Source organism: Bos javanicus, chromosome 1 (genome assembly GCF_032452875.1).
Source record: "Bos javanicus breed banteng chromosome 1, ARS-OSU_banteng_1.0, whole genome shotgun sequence".
Taxonomy (NCBI): Eukaryota; Metazoa; Chordata; class Mammalia; order Artiodactyla; family Bovidae; genus Bos; species Bos javanicus.
Window position 1 is genome coordinate 14,063,950 of NC_083868.1, and position 24,011 is coordinate 14,087,960.

Genomic DNA, 24,011 nt, shown 5'->3' on the forward strand with positions numbered 1-24,011 from the left:
GTTCGAACCTGTGACTTCTGCATTAGCAGGTGGATTCTGAGTCAAAAAGGAAGTCCTAGAATATTTTCTAATTGACCAGCGGCAATGTAAACATTATTATTATTATTGTTGTTATTCCCTAAATCATTACATATTTTTCAACCTGGAAATACCAAATGTAGGAGAGAATTTAAGGCAAATATGTAGGAAATTATAATTTGCAATGCCATGAAGTTGTGGTTTCTTAGCAGCCATACAAAATCAGAAAATTTAGCCCAGGGATTTGAATTAATTATGTCTTTCCTCTTCAAAATTCTTTAAAAAAAGGAAATTAACACCTAGGCTGCCAGCAATTAATAGTCCCTTTGCCCCATAGAACCAACAGTGTGTCCCATCATGGAAACCTTATTGGAAGTAATTCTAAGTTATAGTTAATATTATCCAGAATTTAATTCTGTAGCTGACCATTCACAAAAGTGTAATGAATTAATTAAAACTAAATAATTAAAATTTTATAATTATACAAAGTTTCCTTAGGCAGGAGTCAATGTTCTAATTGCACAAATGAACAGGAAAGCAGCTGCACAGATATTTTCAACAACTATAGCTGAATGAGTCTGAGAAAAACGCTAAGATGCTAAACTAAATACTTAAGCAGCATAATTCAGTAGAATGTGGTAGAACTAAGAGACCAATAATTTAACATCGTTGTTTAGTTCGCTAAGTCATGTCTGACTCTTTTGTCACCCTATGCACTGTAGCCCGACAGGCCCTTCGGTCTAAAATAGTGAAGCAGGTTGCCATTTCCTTGCCCAATAACTTAGCAATTCTATTTATATCAGTATTTGCTGATGCAAATTTTTCCCAATAAGACTAGAAAAAATTGGAAGAAATTAAGTCCAATAATATATTTACCTTAAAAATGTAACTGAATAATGCTTACTTTTTATTCATTATTGTAAAAATAATAATTTGGTGTTGTTTTGCTGTGCTTAGTCATTCAGTCATGTCTAACTCTTTGCAACCCATGGACTGTTGCCTGCCAGGCTCCTCTGTCAATGGGGATTCTCCAGGCAAGAATACTAGAGTGGGTTGCCATTCCATTCTCCAGGGGATCTTCCCAACCCAGGGATCAAACCCAGGTCTCCTGCATTGCAGGCAGATTCTTTACCAGCTGAACTACCCAGGAAAACCTAAAATGCCATACTTTGTGTTGAAAACATGGGACTATAGTTCTCCAATGTCAGTTTTTGAAAGTAGATTATATATTCAAATATAATCATTTTTATATACATAAATATGAAATTCACTTTCTTTTTAGCAATTAGTTTGTCTATCCTATTTTTCATAGAATTATCTGAAGCATGCTAGAAAGATGAAGTGAATAATTGTTCCTTCTTTGCCAGAGATTTAGTGCTTGCTTCTTAATTATGTCTTTAAGTCTTAATGACAGTGTCATATTGAATTCTTTTGAAGTCATGATATCAAAATGCACAGGATCTTCAGGCATTATGCTTTATTTTACAGTATAAAGTTTATATGGCAGTTGAGGTTCAGTGGAAAATAGAGTACTTTATTCCAAAAATGCATATGAACCAATGATGAGAATAAACTGACAAAAAGCAGTGAGATGTAGAAGTCAAGTTTATTGTCTTTTCTTTTTAGATTTCTTCCCAATAATTGATGACATTTTTATTATTAAAAATTGAAATGACACAAATTTATAAAGTAAATGCAGAGTATAAGATATATACTGAGAGGTAGGAATTCAATAACTATAAATGAATTTTAAAATGCATTTGACTTAATTCAGTTCAGTTCAGTAGCTCAGTCGTGTCTAACTCTTTGTGACCTCATGGATTGCTGCATAGCAGGCTTCCCTGTCCATCACCAACTCCCGCAGCATGCTCAAACTCTTGTCCATCAGGTTGGTGATGCCATCCAACCATCTCATCTTCTCTTATCCCCTTCTCTTCCTGCCTTCAAACTTTCCCAGAATCAGGGTCTTTTCCAATGAGTCAGTTCTTCGCATCAGGTGGCCAAAGTATTAGAATTTCAGCATCAGCGTCAGTCCTTCCAGGGAATATTCAGGACTGATTTCCTGTATTTGACTAGTGATTATTTAAATATACTTTGACCATAGGTAGTTTTGTTTTTCCAAATAGATTGCTAACAAACTTTTAGATATCTTTTTTTCTCCCTGTTTGTGTCACCCAAAATTCATATGTTGAAACTCAATCACCAATGTGAAGATATTAGGAAGTGGAGGCTTGGAGGTGATTAGGTCACGAGGGCAGACCCCTCATGAATGAGACTGTTGTTGTTGTTTAACCACTAAGTCATGTCCGACACTTTTGCAACTCCATGGACTGTAGCCCACCAAGCTTCACTGTCTGTGAGATTTCCAAGGCAAGAATAATGGAATGGGTTGTCATTTCCTTCTACAGGGGATCGTTCTAACCCAGGGATTGAACTTGTATCTCTTGCATTGGCAGCAGATTCCTTGCCACTTGGTCACCAGAGAAGCCCCATGAATGGGGTTAGTGCTCTTCGAAAAGAGGATCAAGGGAGCTCCCTTATCACTTCTGCCATGTGAGGCTAACAGTGAAAAGACAGCTGTCTAGGAAATGGGCTTTCTGGCATCTAGAATTTTGAGAAATATATTTCTGTTTTTGTTTTTGTTTTTGTTTTTTTTTCTGTTTTTTATAAACCACCTAGGCTGAACATTTTGTTATAGAATTCGAACTGACACTCCTCTATGTGTACCCTTGGGTCACTGTAACCACCTTAATCTTAATCTCTTTGCTTCTAACTGCATTACCTGTCCCACATGCTATATAGACTGTTAGGCTAGACATCGCCCTTTTTAGGTTTTATACCCTTTCACCCTTGCCCTTTTCTCTTTTTACTGATTTATAATAATAATATTCAAACACTGAGTCACCCACAAACCACCACAGGGGAGAGTGATGGAATGTGAATGCTACTCTGAGGATAGTGGCAGCATCCAGGTATTCTCAGGGGCAGTGTACGATGTAGGCAGAGAGGATGGATGGGGATCCTAGCTTGGACTCTCATTGCTGCTTGCTGATTGACAGAGCAGGAAAGGGGATGAGAATGAATGAGGAAAATTGTTATCCCCAAAAGAGAATAGCATTTAGCTTGTAGAGGGGATCACAGTATGTATTTCATGCAGACTAAGGCTGGAAGTTGGGCGTCCCAGGTGGCTCATTGGTAAAGAATCTACCTGCCAATATAGGAGACTCCGGTTCAGTACTGGGTTGGGAAGATCCTCTGGAGAAGGGCATGGAAACACACTCCAGTATTCTTGCCTGGAGAATCTCATGGACAGAGGAGACTGGCAGGCTACAATCCACAGGGTTGCACAGAGCTAGACACACTTGAAGCGATTTAGAACACATGCAAATGTCCCTTTCATCCCTGATAACTTTCTGATATTTTTAATTTCTCTGCTATATTTGGTTCTGATGCTTGTTCTTTCTTCTCAAATTGCACTTTTTGCCTTTGGCATGGCTTATAGTTTTTTCTTGAAGCCTGGGCATGATATATTGGGTAAAAGGAGCTGCTGCAAATAAACCTTTCGTGAAATGGCAGTGAGATATGGTGGAGGTGGAGTGTTGTATAGTCCTACAAATAGGTCCAGGTGTTTTAGTGAGCTGACAGCTGAATTTGATAGGTGTTTCTCAGTTTTTTTTTTTTTTTTTTTTTTCTCCTCTTGCTTTAGTGGGACAGGATGGCTAGAATATGCTTACGTTGTGTACTACCCTTTCCCCTAATGAAACATCAGGTCTGATTAAGGGTTCCCAGATGGCTCAGGTGATAAAGAAACTGCCTGCCAATGCAGGAGACTAAGAGACACGGGTTTGATCCCTGGGTTGGGAAGATCCCCTGGAGAAGGACATAGCAACCCACTCCAGTTTTCTTGACTGAATTATACCATGGACAGAGGAGCCTGGCGGGCTATGTTTCATAGGGTCACAAAGAGTGAAAGTGAAAGTAGCTCAGTCATGTCCAACTCTTTGCAACCCCATGGACTATACAGTCCATGGAGTTCTCCAGGCCAGAATACTGGAGTGGGTAGCCTTTTCCTTCTCCAGGGGATCTTCCAAACCCAGAGATTGAACCCAGGTCTCCCACATTGCAGGCGGATTCTTTACCAACTGAGCCACAGGGGAAGCCCAAGAATACTGGAGTTGGTAGCCTATCCTTTCTCCAGCAGACCTTCCCGACCCAGGAATTGAACCTGAGTCTCCTGCATTGCAGGTGGATTCTTTAACAACTGAGCTATTAGGAAAGCCCAGGGTCACAAAGAGTCATACACAACTGAAATGACTTAACATGCAATCAGGCAGCTTTGATTAAACCCCAGCAGGTGAGGCTCTGTATCACTAGTTTCTCCAGAGGACAGGCCTTATGAAGAAGAACACAGAGCTCTGAAGTATTTCAAAATGGTTCCTTTTCCTTTTCTCCAGCTGGAAACAGGAGTTGTTCTCTGATATTTAGTGTGAGAACCTAGATGACCTCCGAGTGGCAAATTTCACAATAATGCTGTGCTCCCCTAGACTGAGTCCCCTGTTGTTTTTAAATTTCAAAGCTATCCACACTGAACCTCCAGCAATTTGTCAGTTTCAGTCCAGATTTTCCTAACACAGTGTCGGTTCTTCCAGCAGGTACAGTCATTTGTGTCAGCTCTGGTGAGTCATAACTCCAGGTATTTATCTGTTTCTTTTCAATTCAGGGGGTAAGCAATTTGTCCTCTATGCTCCTTTATCTTATGGATCCAAGAATAACTGTTGATTTTTCATTCTGTTCAGTTTTTTACTTGTTGTTAGGATATGATGATGACTTCTAAGCTCCTTTTAAGCAGAACTGGAAACCAACTATAAAATATATATACTTATATATATATATATATAATAAATACTCATATATATATATATATATAGAACAGTTCAGTTCAGTTCAGTCGCTCAGTGTGTCCGACTCTTTGTGACCCCATGGACTGTAGCACTCCAGGCCTCCCTGTCCATCACCAACTCCCGAAGCTTGCTTAAACTCATGTCCATTGAGTTGGTGATACCATCCAGCCATCTCATCCTCTGTCATCCCCTTCTCCTCCTGATTTCAATCTTTCCCAGCATCAGAATCTTTTCCAATGAGTCAGCTTTTTGCATCAGGTGGCCAAAGTATTGGAGTTTCAGCTTCAACATCAATCCTTCCAATGAATATTCAGGACTGATTTCTTTTAGGATGGACTAGTTGGATCTCCTTGCAATCCAAGGGACTCACAAGTCTCCTCCAACACCACAATTCACAAGCATCAATTCTTTGGTGCTCAGCTTTCTTTATAGTCCAACTCTTACATCCATACATATTGGAAAAACCATAGCCTTGACTAGACAGACCTGTGTTGGCAAAGTAATGTCTCTGCTTTTTAATATGCTGTCTAGGTTGGCCATAATACTTCAAGTTATATATAATACTTCAATATATTATATTAAATATAATATAATGCTTCAAAGTCACACTGTTAAGATTCAATTCAAATTTGATTTTGTATTCTATTCAGATCTCTGATAATTTAATCTTTTTTTTTAATGTTCAAATATTTCTCCTTGAGAACTATTTCATGAATCTTAAATTTGATAAGGCAGAAATTTAGTACAAATATTGGACTGGCCAAAAAGTTTTGAGTATTACCATAAGTTTTTTGGGACTTCCTGGTTGGCACCATGGTAAAGAATCTGCTTGCCAGTGCCAGAGATGCAAGAGATGCAGGTTTGATCCTGGGTTGGGAAGATCCTGTGTAGAAGGAAATAGCAACCTACTCCAGTATTTTTGCCTGAGAAATCCCATGGACAGAGTAGCCTGGTGGGCTACACTCCATGGGGTAGCAAATAGTTGGCCATGACTGAGTGACTAATCACCCACACAAGTAGATCATAGCAAACCTGAGTCATGACAGTGACAGAAACTGAGATTAGAAAGTTTGCAAAGATATTTCACACTCTGCAAAGAGACTCATTCTTTACCTTTCAGTCAGTAGCAACTATGTTAGAGACTGCAAAAATTGAGAAAGTTATGACTAGAGTCATAACCCAATGGAATATTATAAAATTAAAAGAGAAAATAGACCAGAGAATAATGAAGAGATACATTTAATACATTTATTAAAATAGTTGTGGTTTTGTAACCAAAGATGGGATTCAGTTGCTTACCACTCAAAAGCCAATAAGGGGACCAGATAGGTGAAATGGAAAGTTTGCTCTATTTTGGATGCCAGCAACCTGAGGAAAGGGTGAGCTCCTGTCCAAAAGCAACTCTACCACCACGACTGAAAATCAGTGGGCAAGAGCTTTTACAGGCTGAGGGAGAGATCTAAATGCAGAGACAGCACAGTCAATTCTGACATTCATCTTGAACTTGGTCCTTGATGGTCTGATCAATGCCATCTTGGTTGTTTTAAGTGTAGATAATCTTCATTTCAAGGATCAGTTTGTTCCCACATCCTTAGGCCAATTCTTAGAATTGTAGCAGCTTATGTCATGGCTATAGTATGGTCATCTCATTGTTAACTTTGTCCACCTGGTACGAGTTTCAGTATCTATGCTAAATGCTAAGTCGCTTCAGTCGTGTCTGACTCTGTGCGACCCCATAGATGGCAGCCCACCAGGCCCCCCATCCCTGGGATTCTCCAGGCAAGAACACTGGAGTGGGCTGCCATTTCCTTCTCCAATGCATGAAAGTAAAAAGTGAAAGTGAAGTCATTCAGTTATGTCCAACTCTTAGTGACCTCATGGACTGCAGCCTACCAGCTCCTCCGTCCATGGGATTTTCCAGGCAAGAGTACTGGAATTGGTGCCATTGCCTTCTCATTCAGTATCTGTAAGACAGCTTAAAAGATAAGGCTCCAAATATTATCTATAGCCCTTGAGAAGGAACTAAGGTCTTGACTATACTTAATGACTACATTATTACTGTTTGGTTTCTTTCATTTTGCTTTTTTTCTGCATGTTCTCATTTCTTAAGTGAGATTAAAATATTATTGGGCTAAAGTTTTTCCACAGACAAAAGGGAGGCAGAAGACTTGGGGGACAAGTACCATAGAGTCCTGCTACATTTCAGTATGGAATAAAGATAACCTGATAAGTCAATGGCAGTAGGAATTAAGAAAACAGGGAAGAATCAAGAGATATGTATGAGTGATTTGGCCTGAAAGTGATGACCATTTGTGCTTTATTAGATCAGTGTATTGATCGTTAATAGTAAACAAATATATTCAAAAATATAACTCACTATATTATTGTTAGTATACACAATCATTTGAAACATTTTAAGTGAATTTTAGGTATCTTTTACTGCATCCATTTCAAGTAATATTCTATTATCCTAAATTTTTGAAGCAGGCAGTAGTACCCATTTGTTTAGTTCAGTCACTCAGTCATGTCCAACTCTTTGTGACCCCAAGAACCGCAGCACACCAGACCTCCCTGTCCATCACCAACACCTGGAGTTTACCCAAATTCATGTCCTTCGAGTTGGTGATGCCATCCAACCATCTCATCCTCTGTTGTCCCCTTCTCCTCTTGCCCCCAATCCCTCCCAGCATCAGTGTCTTTTCAAATGAGTCAGCTCTTCACATCAGGTGGCCAAAGTATTGGAGTTTCAGCTTAAACATCAGCCCTCTCCCAGGGCTGATTTCCTTCAGGATGCACTGGTTGGATCTCCTTGCAGTCCAAGGGACTCTCAAGAGTCTTCTCCAGAACCATAGTTCAAAAGCATCAATTCTTCAGCACTCAGCCTTCTTTATAGCCCAACTCTCACATCCATACATGACCAATGGAAAAACCATAGCCTTGACTAGATGGACCGTCGTTGGCAAAGTAATGTCTCTGCTTTTGAATACGTTGTCTAGGTTGGTTGTAACTTTCCTTCCAAGGAGTAAGCATCTTTTAATTTCATAGCTGCAATCACCATCTGCAGTGATTTTGGAGCCCAGAAAAATAAAGTCAGCCACTGTTTCCACTGTTTCCCCATCTATTTGCCATGAAGTGATGGGACCAGATGCCATGATCTTAGTTTTCTGAATGTTGAGTTTTAAGCCAACGTTTTCACTCTCCTGTTTACTTTTATCAAGAGGCTCTTTAGTTCTTCTTCACTTTCTGCCATAAGCCTGGTGTCATCTGCATATCTGAGGTTATTGATATTTCTCCCGGCAATCTAGATTCCAGCTTGTGCTTCTTCCAGCCCAGCATTTCTCATGATGTACTCTGCTGCTGCTGCTGCTGATAAGTGGCTTCAGTCATGTCCAACTCTGTGTGACCCCAGAGACAGCAGCCCACCAGGCTCTGCCATCCCTGGGATTCTCCAGGCAAGAACACTGGAGTGGGTTGCCATTTCCTTCTCCAATGCATGAAACTGAAAAGTGAAAGTGAAGTCTCTCAGTTGTTTCTGACTCCTAGTGACCCTATGGACTGTAGCCTACCAGGCTCCTCTGTCCATGGATTTTCCATGCAAGAGTACTGGAGTGGGGTGCCATTGCCTTCTCCGGATGTACTCTACATATAAGTTAAATAAGCAGGGTGACAATATACAGCCTTGACATACTCCTTTTCCTATAGATAAGCAAATTAGTTTAATGATTAAATTAACTAAGATCACATTTTAGATTGAAAATTCAAACCATTTTGAAGAGTCAAACAAGTTCAGTTGTTCTGGAGTCTATGTTTTTTTGATTCAATAAAGCAATATATAATTACTTCAAATATTTGTATAGTTAGCAAGTGGCAAGAATATGAAGTAGAGAGATGGCTGAGAGGCAAGAAAAAGAATGCTGTTAGAGGATAAATGCTGGATATATATTGAAATAAGCTATTTGATTTTTAAAATAGATGGTTAATGTAAATAACTCTGTCTACCCTCAGTCAAAGGTGACTTTACATGCAGATATTTATACTTTTTAAAATATAAACATATTATCCCATAATGTTTACAGAACAGAAAAGATAATTATACAAGGTTGAATTTTACTCATAATTTTAGGAGTTGAAGAATATTCTGTAAAGAAAGGATTTTCTTGTTTTTGCCACCTTAAAACCTTCATGATATCTAAATGCTTGCACTATTGTTTATACTCATTATATCTCAAGGACATTTATAAATAGAAAATTAATTGCATAGGGAAAAAGCCCTATTAGTATGTGTTATGTTATCTGTATCATTTCTTTAGTTATTGATATAAATAAATATATTTGGTTCCAAAATGAATCTACATGTGCAGTTACACTGACCAAGGAATAAACCATAAATGGAACTACAGAAATATCAGAATTAATGAGTTTTTATAGGCATGTATTCATTCTATTCTAATTCATATAAGAAATGAAGGCCTAAAAGGATCAGTAACCTGTTCTAGTCAAACTTGAATGATTTTCAGAGTCACAACACAAGACTTCTGGTACTGTTTCATAATGATAAATCAATAATTTTGTATAATATCTTAACATATTATTTCCACACACACAAAAACAGTTGCTTAATCCTTTGAAAAAGGAGTAGAAGGTATAAAAAAACTTGAACTGACATCTAAAACAAACAAAAAAAAACCAAATTGATTGATATATTTAAAGCGATGTTGCAGCATTGGTTATGACAAAAGTAGGAACATACATTTATCTTCATGTCCATTTATTTATCCCTCATAAGTTTATTTTCTGTAGATACTGAAAAATGAGAGCAAAGAGTTAAGCCAGACAATTAATGAAGTGAATGGAAGTCCTGTGTATATAACATTGTCAGAATATAAGGTGTAACTCAAGGGCAATTGACAAATACATTTTTATTATTGTTTCTACCTATTCTTTAGGGCAAGAGGGTTGGGATATTTTTCAATTTCTCTTTATAGCAGAATCTCAGTTAGACAATAGACCCTAATAAGCATGCTTCTGAGCAAAAAGCGAATTGCACTCACAACATCCTGACATAGAAGTCAAGAGGCAGCAGGTGGACAGGAAATACTACAGTGTGCCAGGGAGAAACTGCACTTCAGTGACCACAACTGCATATGCAAAATAAGTGAAAAGATGCATGCAATAGAATATGACTGGACCAGTTTCAATTCTGTTAATCAGACAGCATTCATGCTTCAATGCTGCAACAATTAACCACTCCATCATGCTTATTGATTGTACAGATGATGCCATGGTGTTCCTGCTAAACATAAAATGGGGTAGGCTATGTGCCACCAACACAGATGTCATTACAATAATGTCCTCTTAATAGTAAAATTTTTAAATATAATATTCTTTTGCCTTCAGAAGAAATATATTATGAAAATCATTACTAGTCTTTAAAAGGTCAATACAGTCATTTTCACATTATTCCTGCCACTGAGTTTCTTGTGCCTGATATCATCAAGTAATATTGTTTTATTTTCTTAAAGACTCAATTTCTACATGTAGTATCACATTTAGTTTTGATCTTGATAGTTTCTTCATATTGGTGATTTTATTATGTAAATGTATACACACATATGTAGATCTATTTATATCAGTATAAAAGTAGGTTATATATCAACTACATTACACTGGTTAAAGTTTCTGAAAAGTTCTTTGTATTGCTATTAGCTATTCAAACAAGGATTTATATAAAAGCAGAACTGCAATCATGCTGCCCAAGTTTTAAATCAAAGTGATTTTAAAACAAAGCCAAGCCTTCTGCTTGATGTTTGCTTTTCTTACCATTGCCATCAATAACAATTTATCCACAGTGAAAAGTGTGCTATTAGTCACCTCTGAAAATTAGCCACTTGTTCAGTCTAATGACATTTTTATAGAATTGCCAAGGATCATTTGTTTACTCCTGCCCTCGATTAAGCTGACTACTTTCTCAAGCCTAAATGCCTATCATTTAGCCAAAATGATAGAAGTTAATAGTACAGAATTTATATATAAAGAATTAATTTAAAATCTGTAATTCCAAATGACAGGAAAACAAGTGAAAAAGTTGGCTTAAAGCTCAACATTCAGAAAACGAAGATCATGGCATCCGGTCCCATCACTTCATGGGAAATAGATGGGGAAACAGTGGAAACAGTGTCAGACTTTATTTTTCTGGGCTCCAAAATCACTACAGATGGTGACTGCAGCCATGAAATTAAAAGACGCTAACTCCTTGGAAGGAAAGTTATGACCAACCTAGATAGCATATTCAAAAGCAGAGACATTACTTTGCCAACAAAGATTAGTCTAGTCAAGGCTATGGTGTTTCCTGTGATCATGTATGGCTGTGAGAGTTGGACTGCAAAGAAGGCTGAGAGTCGAAGAATTGATGCTTTTGAACTGTGGTGTTGGAGAAGACTCCTGAGAGTCCCTTGGACTGCAAGGAGATCCAACCAGTCCATTCTGAAAGAGATCAGCCCTGGGATTTCTTTGGAAGGAATGATGCTAAAGCTGAAACTCCAGTACTTTGGCCACCTCATGCGAAGAGTTGACTCATTGGAAAAGACTCTGATGCTGGGAGGGATTGGGGGCAGGAGGAGAAGGGGACGACAGAGGATGAGATGGCTGGATGGCATCACTTACTCGATGGACATGAGTCTGAGTGAACTCCGGGAGTTGGTGATGGACAGGGAGGCCTGGCATGCTGTGATTCATGGGGTCGCAAAAGTCGGACACGACTGAGCGACTGATCTGATATATATATATATATATATATATATATATATATATATATATACACACACATACACATACACATATACATATATAGAGAAGGAAATGGTAGCCCACTCCAGTATTCTTGCCTGGAGAATCCCATGGACTGTAGCCTGTCAGGCTCCTCTGTCCATGGGGTAGCAAGAGTTGGGCACAACTTGCCTAAACCACCACCACCAACCGTATGTATATATACATATATATATTGCTTTTGCTTTCTTTTTTCCTTTTTTTTTTTTTTGGTCTGTTTTTCCTAAGAAGCAAGAGTGAATGATCAACATACCCTTTTGTTTGGTTTGAAAAAATAGCCGCTTTTCACTTCTTCGTTAAATCTCAGACACCTCTCTTGATTGAATAGGCAATGAAAGTCTATGGCTTTTAGTGCTCCAACCAGGAAATGTGTTAATCGCAATTTACTACAACCTATGTTTCTTCTTTCCTAGTGCAAGATTCAGAGACAGGCTCAGAAGGTGATTAGAAAATAAGGGGCAAATCTTTCAGAGGGTTTCTATGTTATAGTATGATTTTTATAGATCCAAGGGTTCTGAATTATCTGGTCTTGTAAGGAAGTATAGCTGATATACTAGAATAAAGCTTGTAGTCATATAGGTACCTGAAACTGCTCAGCTTCCACACTTGTACATTCTCCTAGAATGAAAATGGCATAGGCCCAAGCAGATAAAATAAGGTAAACAGGAAATGTTTATTGCTTTTCATTTCTGATTTAAGTTAGACACATTTATTAGTTGAGAATTTTTGTGATAATGGAGGCTGTTTAAAATGGGAAACTAAAATGTTATTAAAATGAAGGTCTGTTTTAGTTTTCTTTGAGTTTAGTTTCTTTGAAAGACAAAAGTTTTTGAAGCATTCCATTTTTTTTTTAAATTTTTGACACCAATAACACAAGAAACCAATGCATTTTATTTTTATTTGTTTTCTTATCATAAAGGATTAATATTTCCTATTTGGAAACTGAGAATAGTTTTAACATTGCATTGCTTCTTCAACATTAAGACAAATAAAAAATCAATGTCATAGCAGTAAGAATGGTTTTGAAACTACCACTCCTTCCTCCATAATCCCTGCCCTAAATCTTCTTCTTAGGGTCAAGGGTTTAATTTCAAGCATTTACTTGACAGAGTATCACAATAATAAGATACTGTGTTATCTACAATTGCCATACTTGTTTAGCATGAGTCTTTTTGATCTGTGAATGGTTTATCTTATTATAATTTGAAAAGCATAAAAATGACTTGTTAGAGCAATTCTCCTATATCTTTCTCTTTGTCCATTACCGTATTGACATGGCACAGATGAGCTGGAGGTGTTGAACATAAAATAACAGATAACAATTTCTTTATTCATTTAGAAGTACTATTGATATTTTTTAAAGGAATGAACTGTTGGAGAAATGAGTTATAAATCTAAAAACAAATAATTTGAGGATCAGACTTAGGACTAGGATATATGTTGCTATTTGTAAAGAATAGGATATATGTTACTATTTGTAGAGAAAAATCTAAACTCAACATTTCAAAATGACTATTTACATTATGACTAATGGGCTTCCCTGGTGACTCAGTGGTAAAGAATCTTCCTGTAATGTAGGAGATGTGGGTTCAATCCCTGGGTTGGGAAGATCTCTTGGAGAAGGAAATGGCAATCTACTCCAGTATTCTTGCCTGAGAAATACCACAGAGAGAGGAGCCTGGCAGTCTACAGTCCATGGGGCTGCAAAAAGAGTCAGATGTAACTTAGCAACTAAGCAACAAATTATGACATTAACACATGTAAGAGATGATTTGTTTTGTCCTTTAATATCCACATCATGTATCTGCAATAGCTAGAATGGTGAGTTCTTATGTTTGTGTTACATATTCTGCTAGCTATAGATATATTCTTAGAAATGATCAGTTAAGATTTGTTTCCTTAATTCCAGTTTGTTTGTGATTTGAGGAGTCAGTGAGTAGTCTTTTTCTTAGTATTAGTATTAAAATACTTAATATTAAAATTAGTATTAAAATACTTAAAATTAGTATTTTCTTGGCTCAACAATTTAGTATATAACACTTCAACTTCACCTAGTATTGTTGTTTGTAAGCACCAAAAAAAAAAAAAAAACTGTTTTAGTGAGTATAATGGAACATAATTATAAACAATGTAAACATAAAAATTGTAAGCAAAATAATTTTCAAGAATTGAGATGGATCAGTTGAGATTTTTCCTCCCTTTTAATATGATATTTTATTTTGAATTCCTTACTGTCTTGAAAATTACCTAAGTCTATAGGAGTTCTTGAAGTTGAAGGATGTAACGACTATAATTCATCAAATCTCAGCCCTCCATACAGTAGCTTTACACTTGCTTTCTCCTCTTTCCATCTCCACCCCTACTTCAAGTAATAAATTCTTCAAAAATTTCTCTTCTAGGCAAAACATGTAACTGAAAGAAATTGTAAGGGCGATTGAATTTACATGTAATGCCATATTTTAAATATAAGTCTTTGAATAGCTATAAAGTGTTCTCCAGAAAAACAGAACCAATAGAATATATATACATGCATGCATATATATAATATATATTATATATATATGTATATATACACACACACACACACACACACACACTAGTGGCTCAGATGGTAAAGAATGTGCCTGCAATGCAGGAGATCCAGGTTGGCTCCTTGGTTGGTAAGATCCCCTGGAGAACGGAGTGACTACCCATGCCGGTATTCTTGCCTGGAGAATTACGTGGACAGAGGAGCTTGGCAGCCTACAGTCCATGGGTCACAAAGAGTCTGACGTGACAGAGCAATTAACAGAACATATAGTTTTTATGCATTATATATATTTTACATATATATATATGTATAATTATTTCATATATTTTTCTGCCAAAATGTATGCTTCCTAAGGATAGCAATTTCTGTCAGTTTTGTACCACTAGCATGTTTTGACCACCTAAAAAATAGTAGGTGCTTAGTACACAGTTTTAAATATTTAAGCCAAATTTCCCTCCATAAACTTATTTTTTTGAAAAATCATACCCTAAACAATATAGAAGAGTAATTTACAAAGCTCTTGTTAATATAGTATATTTTTTCTTCTTATCTTTGCCAATTCCTATTTATACACATCAATATTCATCAATTTCCTATACAACATGTTCTAGATAAAGTACACTTTTCATCATTAAATATATATATTTCATTCTACCAAGTATATATTATATATTAGGGGTATATAGTTATATCCCTATATACTATATGATACTATACTATACTATACTATAATATAATATCAAATTATTTTAGATCTCAGATTTCTTAGAAGTGTGGCCTAAAAATTAATTAAGGGCATATTCTTAAGAAGGAATGTGGAAGAAAGTAAATGAAACATCTTAGGTATATTTATTTGAATAGTGTCATCTCAAAATTTATGTCTATCCAGAACGTCAAGTGTGACCTTACTTGGAAACAAAATGTTCACAGATACAGTTAGTTGTATTAAGATGAAATTATACTAAATTAAGATGTACCATAAAGTCAATGCTGCAAAGTCACTTCAGTCATGTTCAACTCTGTGTGACCCCATAGACGGCAGCCCACCAGGCTCCCCTGTCCCTGGGATTCTCCAGGCAAGAATACTGGAGTGGGTTGCCATTTCCTTCTCCAATGCATGAAAGTGAAAAGTGAAAGTGAAGTTGCTCAGTCGTATCCGACTCTTAGCTACCCCATGGACTGCAGCCCACCAGGCTCCTCCGTCTATGGGATTTTCCAGGCAAGAGTAATAGAGTGGGGTGCCATTGCCTTCTCATAAAGTCAATACCTGTTGTCTATACAAGAGGAGAAGGGATACAGAGATACATATGAGGAAGAAGGTCATGATAACAATAGAGACAGAGATGGGAGTGATGGAATTACAAGGTATGAAATGCCAAGGTTTATCCAGAGCTAACAATTAAAAGAGATCAAGTAGTGTGCTTCCCAATAACTTTCAGAGGGAGCATAGTCCTGCCAGCCCCTTGATTTCTGATTTTTAACTTCCAGAATTATGAGAGAATAAATTCCTGCTGCTTTCAGCTACCTGACCTGTGGTAATTTGTTATCAACACTAAGATACTACAGGTATACCTCAGAGATATTGTGAGTTGCATTCCTGACTACCGCAATACAGCAAATATTGTAATAAAGTCTGTCACACAAGGGTTTCAGTTTCCCAGTGCACACAAAAGTTATGTTTATGCTATACTATAGCTTAGGTGGCAAAGAATCCACATGTAATGAAAGAGACCCTGGTTCAATTTCTTGGTCAGGAAGTTCCCCTGGAGAAGGGATAGGCTACCCACTCTAGCATTCTTGGACTTTCCTGGTGGCTCAGATGGCAAAGAATCTGCCAGCAATGTGGGAGATTGGGTTTGAGCCCTGAGTTGGGAAGATCCCCTGGCAGACAGCATGGCAACCCACTCCAGTGTCCTTGCCTGGAGAATCCCCATGGGCAGAGGAGCCTGGTGGGCTACAGTCCATAAGGTTGCAAAGAGTTGGACACGACTGAACAACTGAGCACAGCACAGTAGTCTAAAAAGTGTGCAATAGCAATATTTCTGATAACATAATGTGCATATCTTACTTAAAAATACTTTGTTCCAAAAAGAAACTAACCATCATCTAAGCTTTTAGTGGGTCATTATCTTTTGCTGGCAGAGGATCTTGTCTCAGTTGATGACTGCTGTGTGATCAGGATGGTGTTTGCTATATTGCAATATAGTGAAAATGAGTATACTACCCAAAGCAATTTATAGATTCAATGCAATCCCTATCAAGCTACCAACAGTATTCTTCACAGAGCTAGAACAAATAATTTCACAATTTGTATGGAAATACAAAAAACCTCGAATAGCCAAAGCGATCTTGAGAAAGAAAAATGGAACTGGAGGAATCAACCTACCTGACTTCAGGCTCTACTACAAAGCCACAGTTATCAAGACAGTATGGTACTGGCACAAAGACAGAAATATTGATCAATGGAACAAAATAGAAAGCCCAGAGATAAATCCACGCACATATGGACACCTTATCTTTGACAAAGGAGGCAAGAATATACAATGGATTAAAGACAATCTCTTTAACAAGTGGTGCTGGGAAATCTGGTCAACCACTTGTAAAAGAATGAAACTAGAACACTTTCTAACACCATATACAAAAATAAACTCAAAATGGATTAAAGATCTCAATGTAAGACCAGAAACTATAAAACTCCTAGAGGAGAACATAGGCAAAACACTCTCTGACATACATCACAGCAGGATCCTCTATGACCCACCTCCCAGAATATTGGGAATAAAAGCAAAAATAAACAAATAGGACCTAATTAAACTTAAAAGCTTCTGTACATCAAAGGAAACTATTAGCAAGGTGAAAAGACAGCCTTCAGAATGGGAGAAAATAATAGCAAATGAAGCAATGGACAAACAACTAATCTCAAAAATATACAAGCAACTCCTACAGCTCAACTCTAGAAAAATAAATGGCCCAATCAAAAAATGGGCCAAAGATCTAAATAGACATTTCTCCAAAGAAGACATACAGATGGCTAACAAACACATGAAAAGATGCTCAACATCACTCATTATCAGAGAAATGCAAATCAAAACCACTATGAGATACCATTTCACACCAGTCAGAATGGCTACGATCCAAAAGTCTACAAATAATAAATGCTGGAGAGGGTGTGGAGAAAAGGGAACCCTCTTACACTGTTGGTGGGAATGCAAACTAGTACAGCCACTATGGAGAACAGTGTGGAGATTCCTTAAAAAACTGGAAATAGAACTGCCTTATGATCCAGCAATCCCACTGCTGGGCATACACACTGAGGAAACCAGAAGGGAAAGAGACACGTGTACCCCAATGTTCATCGCAGCACTGTTTATAATAGCCAGGACATGGAAACAACCTGGATGTCCATCAGCAGATGAATGGATAAGAAAGCAGTGGTACATATACACAATGGAGTATTACTCAGCCATTAAAAAGAATACATTTGAATCAGTTCTAATGAGGTGGATGAAACTGGAGCCTATTATACAGAGTGAAGTAAGCCAGAAGGACAAACACCAATACAGTATACTAATGCATATATATGGAATTTAGAAAGATGGTAATGATAACCCTGTATACGAGACAGCAAAAGAGACACTGATGTATAGAACAGGCTTATGGACTCTGTGGGAGAGGGAGAGGGTGGGAAGATTTGGGAGAATGGCATTGAAACATGTGAAATGTCATGTATGAAACGAGATGCCAGTCCAGGTTCAATGTACGATGCTGGATGCTTGGGGCTGGTGCACTGGGACGACCCAGAGGGATGGTATGGGGAGGGAGGAGGGAGGAGGGTTCAGGATGGGGAACAAAATTTAAAAAAAAAAAAAAAAAAAAAAAGGATGGTGTTTGCTAAAGATTGGCATGGCTGTGGAAACTTCTTAAAATAAGACAACAGTAAAGTTTGCCACGATGGTTGACTATTTCATGAACAAATAAAGAATAGCATAGAGTTTCCCTGTTACATACAGTGCATATCCGTGGTAGAACCACTTTCAAATTTGGACTTAATGCTCTCAAATACTGCTGCTGCTTTATCACTCAGTCAGTCAGTTCAGTCTCTCAGTAGTGTCTGACTCTTTGCGACTCCATCTTCTGCAGCACGCCAGGCCTCCCTGTCCATCACCAACACCCGGAATTTACTCAAACTCATGTCCATGAAAAGGCTTTATCACTAAATTTATGTAATATTCTAAATCCTCTGTTGTCATTTCAACAGTCTTCACAGCATCTTCACCAGGAGCAGCTTCTTTCTCAAGAAACCACTTTGTTTACTCATCAGTAAGATGCAACTCCTCATCTATTAAAATTTTTTCATGAGATGGTAGCAATTCAGTCACATCTTAAAGTTACACTTCTCACTCTAGTTCTCTTGCTATTTCTAACACATCTGCAGTCACTTCCTCCTGTGAACTCTTGTTGGTGCTCAGTCAGTTCAGTCACTCAGTCATGTCCAACTCTTTGCAATCCCATGGACTACAGCATGCCAGGCCTCTGTGTCCTTCACCAACTCCCAGAGCTTGCTCAAACTCATGCCCATCGAGTCAGTGATGTCATCCATCTCACCCTCTGTCGTCCCCTTCTTCTCCTCCCTTCAATATTTCCCAGCATCAGGGTCTTTTCTAAGGACTCAGTTCTTCACATCACATGTCCAAAGTATAGGAATTTCAGCTTCACTGTTAGCCCTTCCAATGAATATTCAGTATTGATTTTCTTTTGGATTGACAGGTTTGATCTCCTTGCAGTCCAAGGGACTCTCAAGAGTCTTCTCCAACACCACATTTCAAAAGCATCAGTTCTTCAGTGTTCAGCTTTCTTTGTGGTCCAAATCTCACATCCATACATGACTACTGGAAAAACCATAGCTTTGACCAGACAGAACTTGGTCACCAAAGCAGTGTCTCTGCTTTCTAAAATTCTGTCTAGGTTGATCATAGCTTTTCTTCCAATACCAAAAGTCTTTAATTTCATGGCTGCAGTCACCATCTACAGTGATTTTAGAGCCCAATAAAATAAAGTCTATCACTATTTCCATTGTTTCCTCATCTATTTCCCATAAAATGATGGGAACAGATGCCAGGATCTTTGCTTTTGAATGTTGAGTATTGAGCCAGCTTCCTCACTCTCTTCTTTCATTTTCATCCTGAGTCTCTTTAGTTCCTTTTCACTTGCTGCCCTAAGAGTGTGTCATCTGCATATCTAACGTTATTGATATTTGGCCCTGTAATCTTGTTCCAGCTTGTGCGTCATCCAGACTGGCATTTCACATGATGTACTCTGCATATAAGTTAAATAACCAGTGTGAAAATGCAAAGCCTTGTCGTACTCCTCTCCCAATTTGGAACCAGTTCATTGTTACATGTCCAGTTCTAACTGTGGCTTCTTGACATGCATACAGATTTCTCAGGAGGCAGGTAAGTTAGTGTGGAATTCCCATCTCTTTATGAATTTTCCTTAGTTTGTTGTGATCTACACAGTCAAAGGCTTTGGCTAGTCAATGAAGCAGAAGTAGATTTTTTTTCTGGAATTCTCTAGATTTTACTATGCTTCAACAGATTTTGGTGATTTGATCTCCGGTTCCTCTGCCTTTACTAAATCCCACTTGAATATCTGGAAGTTCTCAGTTCACATACTGTTGAAGCCTAGCTAGGAGGATTTTGAGCATTACTTTGCTAGCTTGTGAGTTGAGTGCAATTGTACAGTAGTTTGAACATTCTTTGACAATGTATTTCTTTGGAATTGGAATGAAAACTAAGCAGGTTTTCCAAATTTGCCAGCATATTGAGTAGAGCACTTTCACAGAATCATCTTTCAGGATTTGAAATAGCTCAGTTGGAATTCTATCACCTCCATTAGCTTTGTTCATAGTGACGCTTCCTAAGGCCCATTTGACTTCACATTCCAGGATATCTGGCTCTAGGTGACTGATAACACCATCATGGTTACCTGGGTCATGAAGATCTTTTTTTGTATAGTTTCTGTGTATTTTTGCAACCTCTTCTTAATATCTTCTGCTTCCATTAGGTACATACCATTTCTGTCCTTTATCAAGCCCATCTTTGCATGAAATGTTCCCTTGGTATCTTCTAACTTTGTTGAAGAGATCTCTAGTCTTTCCCATCCTATTGTTTTCCTCTATTTCTTTGCATTGATCACTGAGGAAGGCTTTCTTATCTCTCCCTGCTATTCTCTGGAGCTCTACATTCAGATGGATATATTTTTCCTTTTATCCTTTGCCTTTCACTTTTCTTCTGTTCTCAGCTATTTGTAAGCCCTTCTCAGACAACCATTTTGCCTTTTTGCATTTCTTCTTCTTTGGGATGACCTTGATCACTACATCATATACAATGTCATGAACCTCTGTCCATAGTTCTTCAGGCAATCTGTCTATCAGATCTAATCCCTTAATCTATTTGTCACTAATACTGTATAATCCTAAAGGGTTTGATTTAGTTCGTACATGAATAGTTTAGTGGCTTTCCCTACTTTGTTCAATTTAAGTCTGAATTTTTCAGTAAGGAGTTCATGATTTGAGCCACAATCAGCTCCTGGTCTTGTTTGTGCTAACTGTGTAGAGCTTCTCTATCTTTGGCTGTAAAGAATATAATCAATCTGACTTTGGTATTGGACATCTAGTGATATGTGTGTGTAGAGTCTTCTCTTGTGTTGTTGGAAGAGGGTGTTTGCTATGACCAGTGAGTTCTCTTGGCAAAACTGTTAGCCTTTGCCCTGCTTCATTTTGTACTCCAAGGCCAAACTCGCATGTTACTGCAGGGATCTCTTGACTTCCTACTTGATTTCCAGTCCCCTATGATGAAGAAGACATTCTTTTTTGGTGTTACTTCTAGAAGTTCCTATAGATTTTTATATAACTGTTCAACTTCAGCTTTTTTGGCATTAGTGATTGGGACATAGACTTGGATTACAGTGATAGTGAATGATTTGACTTGGAGATGAACAGAGATCATTCTTTGTTTTTGTTTTTTATTTTTTGAGATTGCACCCAAGTAGTGCATTTCAGACTCTGGTGGCGCTAGCAGTAGAGTATCTGCCTGCCAGTACAGGAGACATCAGAAATAGTTTCGATCCCTAATTAGGGAAGATCTCCTGGAGGAGGGAATGGCAACCCTTTCCAAATTTCTTTCCTAGAGAATCCCATGAACAGAGGAACCTGACAGGCTAGGGTCCATATGGTCACAAAGAGTCAGACACTACTAAAGCAATTTAGCATGCATGCAGTGAAGTCTTATACCCTTTAAAACCAATCATCAAACATGTTTATGGCCTAGAACTCTAAGAGAGCCAACAATTGCAAGTTCAAATCTCAGCATTTATGCAATTTTGGAGATATTCTCAAGGTGGATAGAGGATAGAAGATGTATTATTCAACAGAATGATAGTTTTATTTACACTTTTAAATGTTAAACATATATGGGACCTCCATTTTTATTCTTACTGTTGAGCATTCAAATATTAGGAGTGAAGCTACTTTTTAATCCACTTTTGTGTTAGGGTCAATATTTTTTAAAAGCCACATGCAAATAAAATAAAGTATGATAAAGGGTCAAGTGAATTTCATTATGTATTTAATTTACCACTGAGAAAAAGTCTCTGGAATAGGTTAGGAAGTTTGAATATGGGTCAAAATGTTATGAGCACATGGCCTTGGACCATGAAATAAGGCAGATATATTGAACCTCAATGTTTAGTAACATATATTTGAGGAAATAGATATGCCTTTGAGGATATGGTTGCAGTGAAATATAAGTAAATCAATTTTTTGACCTACATTGACTCAACAGATTTACATCAATTTATTGGTGCTGTCATTTTTATGATTTGATGAAGTGAATAGAAAATTTTGAGTCCTTCTCTTTCACTTCTGATGATAAAATTCAGAGCCGTTTCCCTTTCTACCCTCTCCTAAAGACCTAATAAGGAAAGCCAAGTCAACATAGACTCTTGCAGAATTTAATACTCTTCTCTTAAAAAAGCTATGAGTTAAATAAATGTTATCACTTTGGTTCTGCAAACTCCGTGGCCATTCCTATTGTGATCAGAATCTATTTCATTGACTATAACTTCAACTTGCCTTCCGGGCTTAAATTAGTATTTTTGGACCTTATCAAATGGCAAAGTTTTTTCTTTTTTTCTATTTTCACTTCCTGCACCAACTAGAACACCAAATGCAGGTATATATTATATTTCAGGCGTATGTATGTGTGTGTGTGTGTGTGTGTGTATATATATATACACATTTATGAGAATATACATTTAATATCTATATTCACAGCTAGAATCTTTCTCCTTGGCAATAAAAAAATTTCCTAATACTTACAATGATATAAATAAATTGTAGCAATTCTTTCTGGAGATCTGTTTTGCTATTCCAATTCTGTCTGCCCTTTACCCCATGAGTAATTCTGAGTTAAGAGTGGTAACAGGCTTGGTACTTAAGTGTGTTAGAATAAGGAGAATTTATCTCACCTTGGCAAGAAAGGCTCGATAAAGTGTGCTTCCAATGTTGCTGCTAATACTTAGATAGGCAAACGTTTTCTGTAAAAGATCAGATGGTAACTATCTTATACAATGTGGACTTCATATAGTTCCTGTCTTATATTCTATGCTTGCTTTTGCACAACTTTAAAAAAAATGAATATTTCTTACCTCACTGACCACACAAAAACAGGCTTAATTTGGCCATGGGCAATAGGTGATCCATCCATGTATTTCACAACCTCTGAGATAGGGCCAAATCAATAGTTCAGATATCACTCTTTTAAATTTATTCATCATGATATTTTAAGTATTATAGCCTGTGTTTTCCTGCTGAAACTAGATATTTTCCTAGAGCTGTGCCCTAATGGAGAACAGAATTCTAGGAAATTACATGCTATGGCTTAGTGAGTTTTTTTTTTTTTCTTAAAATTTCTTAATGCCCTTTAAAAACTATATAAACATATATTTATAATAAAAATATACCAATTTTAAATGCACAATTTGATTACTTTTAAAAAATATATATAATCATATAACAATATAATTATGTGTGAACATTTCCAACACCTCAATGATTTCTTAATCCCTTTTGTTGCTGTCAGTCATCTCTTATCAAACCCCTGGATGCTGACAACTGTGATCTGTTGTTTAGGACTTTATTTTTGTCTTTTCTATAATTCATATAAATAGAACTATGAAACATATACTGGTTTGTGTATGGCTTCTTTAACTTAACAAAATACTTTTGGATTCAATTATGTTATTGCATGTACTGGTAATTCATTCCTTTGTACTGCTGAGTAATATTCTATTACATACCATTTGTTTATTTACAAAAATCTAATTGAAAGATTTTGGGGCAATTTCTATATAATATCTTATTATATACCATTTGTTTATTTATTTACAAAAATCTAGTTAATAGATTTTTGGACCATTTCTATTTTTCTGACTATTCCAAATTAAGCTGCTCTATAGGATCTTTTATAGACAGATCATTGTGTGGATGCATACAATTAGATGTTCATTATAATAAGCTACAAATTTTCCATCTGTAACATGAATGTGGGTTTTCTTGAATTTCAGACAATTTCAAAATTACAAAATTTCTCAAAGTCTCCCAGTATTTCTGAAAGTTTATCTAAGAAACTCAGGTCCTCTGATTTTCTTCAAGGTTTATTCTACTAGAAATATACATT

General features: G+C 37.1%; 1 long non-coding RNA gene across 1 annotated transcript in view; it reads left to right on the forward strand.

Moving 5' to 3' along the window:
• The first annotated feature begins 12,635 nt into the window (after nucleotides 1-12,635).
• LOC133254181 (uncharacterized) overlaps nucleotides 12,636-24,011 on the forward strand; it is a 75,621-nt gene continuing 64,245 nt past the window's right edge. The window contains exon 1 of the long non-coding RNA XR_009738590.1: nucleotides 12,636-13,565. This is a non-coding gene — a long non-coding RNA (uncharacterized LOC133254181). The remainder of the gene's footprint in view (nucleotides 13,566-24,011) is intronic.